Genomic DNA, 5,996 nt, shown 5'->3' with positions numbered 1-5,996 from the left:
GTCAATGACTAGTTCTTCGAAGGTTCGTCTGATTATTCAATTGTTTTCAATCGTGATTATTTGTGGCTAAGTTTTATAGCTTAGAGGTGAATATCACAATTTCGTACTTGTTTAAAAGATCGGGACAATAACGATTCCTAGTTCGTTATTTAATTGAGGGCGCGGTTCTAAATTAATCGTGTAAGGTCCAAAATTAAGAAGACGTAATTCAACTGCATTCAAATCTAGGAAATATAAAAATAAGTAATAAATTGATTTAGTTGCTAAATTATTTGTGTGACATGCATGATTTTATATTAAATATGATTTAATTGTCATTTCTCACAAAACTGTATTTTTAAGGAATATTCACGTTGCGATCGAGGAACGGAGACCGAGGGCTGAAAAACGTAAAATGTTTCTATTAAATAAATATTTTTAATTATTTAAAATATAGTTGATGGTTTTTCATATTTTTGAAAATAAGAGATTTTGAGGAGATTTGCTGTAGAGGCCTCTAAATACGTACTTGAAAATTTGCGAAAAATTTAAAATTTTTCTTTTTAATTAATTAAAATGCATCATTCATAAATAAATAACTGATAAAAGTTTAATCATTCAAAATAGCAGCGGAAGTAAATGTTTGTTTGCAAGATAATAATTTAAAACAATTCAACAACGAAGAAATTTGTTTGAGTCAAAATAGTAAATGCTTAAAACATGAGGTCCTCGGGTTCCACTACTGCCGACCCAAGCTAGCTCACTGGTGCCCGCCCTCGGTCCCTGCATCATCGGTACCTACAACAATCAAGTCTAGTGAGTCTAAAGACTCAGCATGCATATATCGTAAATAACGAGTAAATAAATAATAAAATTTTATGCAAGTGAAAATATCATGTCGTGAAGCATAACGTAAAATATCGTGTCATGATTAATTATAATACGTACATAACTGAACTGAAAATCATGGTGAAAATGTTTTCTCCTTGGAGCCCTGTAATGAAATAGCATGTAATAATTTTCTGGTGAGATTATGGTCTACGCAAGTGGCCCCTGAACTGAACCGAACTGACCGGTAACTGGCGACCGGGTGGTACAAAACTGAACTGACCGGTAACTGGCGACCGGGTGGTACCAAACTGAACTGACGACCGGGTGGTACCAAACTGAACTGAACGGTAACTGGCGACCGGGTGAAGTAATAATCCCATGATAGTAAAGTGACAACAAGCAATATCACATAAATCTCAAAATGAATATTTTTCACGTAATATAATTAAATAATATAATTGAATATGAACAATTTCGATTTTCTTGCATTAAAATCATATACTTGCGATATTTGAAAATACCTATATGGCTTGATTGAAGAGTGAAAGAATATATAAACATGCCTTGGTTTGTTTTGACAGAAAACAAACGAAATAACGACGCGGCGCAGCGGAGACGGAGTGCTCTTCACTTTCTTACTTTTTCTCTCTTAATTCCTTTAAACCCAGCATGCACCATAATTATTATAATAGTGAAAAAAAATCGTAAACATGATGCATGAACATTTAAAATATCATAAATTTGTGCTCAGGGCGCTGTCAAGACCAAAAACTCACCCCGGGTGCAAAATGACCAGTTTGTCCCTAGAAACTCGAAAATTATCGTTTCAACCCTGAACCTCTAAAATTGACCCGAAGCTTATCAAACTCCTTAAAATGTCCCAAAACATATTTAAAAGCATTCCTAGACATAAAATCGAGCCAAATTCACAACTTAACCGATTCGTTTTAAAACTTGGACTGGAGTCCCAGTTTTAAAACGAATCGACTCGAAACTCTACCAAATTCTTCCCAACTTTCTACCCTATCTTAAACATACTAAAATGCTCCTAAAACCATGACATTAGCCCCCTAACACACGGCTGAAACTTTCCAAAAATTTCCTAACTCTCGGCCAACCCAGTTCCTAAAATCCCATCACAACACATGGCCCCCAAACCATAATTCTTTCGGTCCTCCCTTCTCCAACCACCTGTCCAACCATTATTACACACCATTCGGCACCTAATGACTCCATCTAAACTAAGCTAAACCCAAACAAAAGCTTTTACACGAACCATGGAATACATCGGCCAAGCCTATCCCATTTCCTCTTGGTCGATCTCCACCTCCCATGGCCGAGCTTCACCCTCAACCAAACATCCATGGCTCACTTCTAAACATCTTACCAGACATCACCAGGACTGCTACATATCTTGGTTCAAGCTTATGCACGGCCGAAACCATTCTACACCGATAGAATCCATTGTCGAACCAAAAGAACACAAGGACCGAGAACCACACTTACACAATGTTGTGATGATCTCGTTTCCAGCCTACCATTCCACTCCCTTCGGTGACAACAGCCCTCAACCACACCCTGCAGCAGACCCCTTACACAACTGAAACAACAAACGTGAGTGACAAACCACAAGAATGCTAGAAACATTTGAGAAATCATAACCCATGAGCACTCACGCTTGGATCGTAAAATTCACCAACAAATATACATATTACAGCAAGTATATGGCGTATATGATGAGTAAAGGATGATACTATGCGTGCCTTTGTTGATTGAAGAGCAAGAACGAGGTGAGGGAACCCGAGAGAACTTTTTTCCTTTGCAAGTATGATTGAAAATCAAGGCCACCGGCTGGTTTTAATTCTGAAACCGAGGATAAGGGAATTTGAATAGGGATGTCTGCTGTTGGGAAGGTGATAATGAGTGTAGGGTCAATATGTAATATTTAAATAGTTATCTATTAGTTTAATGAGCTCTTAATTTAAATTAAAAGGAATTAAAAGATTTTTAAGTCCGATAAATTTAAAGATTGGTCCATTAAATCTAAACATACGCTCGAAAAATATTTTGTGTTGGAAAGTTTTTGAAAACATTAGCCGAACCGTCAAAAAGTCCCTCGATTCGATAAAATTTGCGTACCGTTAAAAATAAAACTATATGGTTAAAAATACCCAATAAATCTCAATTCTTGAAAAATACCTTTAAAACATCTTATATTAATTAATAAAAATTAATCGTGTAATAAAAATAATTTTCCTGAAAATTCTTCGGTCTCTGATCCTCGTTCGAGCGTGAAATGCATCTAGAAATCCTAATGCATGAAATGATAAAATTCATGAAATAAATCCCTATCATGCAATAATTATGCCTAAAATGCATGAAAATAATTAAACACAAATTAATAAAATAAACATGCATTTTATGCTTTAAAAGAATTTAATAAAATACCAAAGAAATTTAATAACTTGCATGCATGCCAACTTTTTAAATTATATTTACTAACATGCTAAATTACCACTTCTTAAATAAGTCTTTATTAACTTATCTCAATACTCCATCTCCAGTCCGGCCTCACTTATTTAAATGAAAATGTGACAATTAAACTACTACGTAAAATAAATATATTTAAAGAAAAGAATTTAAATACTCATGCAATAAAAATCATTTTAATTTAAATACTAGAAATTATGCATGGCTTATATGCAGTCCAAGTTACGGGTTTTACATTTTATACGACGGGACGTAAATTTTATCGGTGTTGGTTTTTCATTAAAAATGAGAACTTTTTGGCAACCCGGCAAATAAATTCACAAAAATTATTTAAACAAAAACCGTGTTGATATTTTATTAAATCCTAATTAAAATTAATGGGCTTAATTTAGAGGCTTAATAGGCCTAAAGCCTTGTTAGTATTTAATTAAGCCATATAATATATTAAACACCTAAAAACCCTACACTTTGCATCTCAATACACGGCCACACACTCTTAAATTTCAGAAAATCTCCTCACCATCACACGGCACACAACTCACGTGAATTTGAAGAAAATTTGGGAAAGCTTCAAGGAGATTTCAAGCCATGGTTCTTGCTCCGTTCTTTGCAATCGTCAACGTAAAATCGTGCGTTAATTACGCAAAGGCACGCCTAATATTTCCTTCAAACCATCATCACATCATAGTATTATTTTTTATGCATGAAAAGTTTGCAAAACAAGTAACACTTTATGTATTTTTCGTTTTTGCATGTAACATGAAAGTTTCAAGTAGGATTTTTATCCAAATGGTGTTGTGTATGTGCATAAAGGGGCTGCCATGTCTAGGAAGGGTTATGGTATTGTTTTACATGAATTTTAGACTCCTAAAACACCACCTAAACACCACACACGAAGCTAATAACAAGATGCACACAACCTGCTGTCATGGAAGCAAGGGATTTCGGTTATGGGTTCCAAGGGCTTGGCTAGGTCGTGGTTTCTGTCCAGGGCTTAGCCAGGGTCTGAGAGGGGACGAGAAAGAGTCCTAGCCACGCTAGGACTCAAGCTAAGTGGGCTGGGAGGAGTCCTTGTGGACAAGGACACCTACCCGAGAGTAAACAAATCAACGCAGGGTGCACCGGCTTGCAGGGTTCATGTAGCTAGGCCTGGGGGCTTGAGGCAGGGCGAGGGTGATGCCGTGGGGTCCTAGGTAAGTACACAAAAGGCTGGTTCAGGGGCTAGGGTGGTTGGCTAAGTCCTAAGATAGTATGAAGAATCCTTGTCCAATAAGGCACCTCTCTGCCATCTTAGGGTAGAAGAGTAGGGGCTTGTTTTAGGTTTGAGGGCAGTTTTCCGTGGGATACTTGGGTCCAGTAGGGTACTCTAGTGTGTTGGCCAGGGTTTGGATAAAAATGGCTCGGGGGTGACTCGATAAAATCAAGAGATGGCTCTGGGTCGAAGATAAAAGGTCATGGTAGGGTTTCCTAAACTTAAAAACTTGAAAAACGGCTCACGGGGTCGAGTCATGGTTTATGGGGACTAAAATAATATAAAAAGACTAAATTTAGAATTTAGGAATTTTATATTAAAATTTGGGATTTTTCGGAATTAAAACGCCTTCAAAAAAACGTCCAATTACGAATTTATTAAAAAGCCTCGTTTTTAAGCCAAATAAAATTATGGGAATTTTAATTTATGATTAAATAATTATTTGGGACATGTTAGAGTCAAGAAAATCAAGAAAACGTCAAAAACGTAAAATGTCACGTCCAGGGGTAAAACGGTCTTTTTACATCGGAAAATTAGTAAACGTCATGGCAGTGCCCTATTTGCTGTTTTATATGCTAATATTATTATGTAACATTTTATGAATTTTTATATGTTGAAATATGATTTTTAAATGTTCATTGATTGTTAAGGGTTAAATTGGACATTTAAAAGATATGTTACATGCTTGGTTTCAAAATAAAACGATACGTATATGGATGTTTTTTTTAAGTGGTGATAACATGTTGAAGGACGTGAAGGGATTGTGACTGCTACATGTTGGAAATATTGTGATGGTTATGGTCCAGTGGGAGCCCGACGATCGTGTTTTCTTGGATACGGATACGAATACGAATACTAATACAAATATGTTAATACGTAGGCCAGGGCCTAGTTGACCGGTGACAGTGTTGCTGGTGTCCCCCGCCGCCCAGTACTGTTGTTTTCTTTAGATGGATCCATCGCCCAATACTATCAAGAATACGAGTCACAACCAAGATCTGAATTCAACAAACATGAACATGAACATGAAAATGAATATGGATATGAATATGAATATGTTTATGTGATATGTTTATGTTTTTTTTGAAAACGTTTAAGTTTAAAGTTTATGCATTATTAAGAAAATGATATTTTAAGTACAAATATTTTTCACTGTTATGTGTTAACTGTATTACGTATTAGTTGTTATCAAAGATAGGACGTGTCGAGTCTTTAGACTCACTAGGTATGTATGATGCAGGTGATATAAATAACTATGATATTGTAGGTCTAGACGAGTGATATGCTGGACTGTCGGTGCACATAACCTGAGGACCAGCGTTTCTATTTCATCATTTAAGTTTATGATTTTAAGTTAAAGATTTTTATGACNTATATATAGGCCGAAAACTTGAGGGTTTAAAAAAAAATTTCTAGTACTTTTTAAGAAAACGAATAAGCAGAC

At 35.7% G+C, this 5,996-nt stretch overlaps 1 long non-coding RNA gene across 1 annotated transcript; it reads right to left on the bottom strand.

Moving 5' to 3' along the window:
• Positions 1-524: 524 nt before the first annotated feature.
• LOC140991675 (uncharacterized) lies at positions 525-2,562 on the bottom strand. Its single transcript, XR_012177938.1, has 2 exons — positions 928-2,562; positions 525-777 (listed from the first exon to the last, which is right to left on the bottom strand). It is a non-coding gene; the product is annotated as an uncharacterized lncRNA (long non-coding RNA).
• Positions 2,563-5,996: the final 3,434 nt, after the last annotated feature.

Source organism: Primulina huaijiensis, chromosome 1, assembly GCF_012295235.1.
Source record: "Primulina huaijiensis isolate GDHJ02 chromosome 1, ASM1229523v2, whole genome shotgun sequence".
Taxonomy (NCBI): domain Eukaryota; kingdom Viridiplantae; phylum Streptophyta; class Magnoliopsida; order Lamiales; family Gesneriaceae; genus Primulina; species Primulina huaijiensis.
This window is presented reverse-complemented; position numbering and strand designations above follow the sequence as displayed.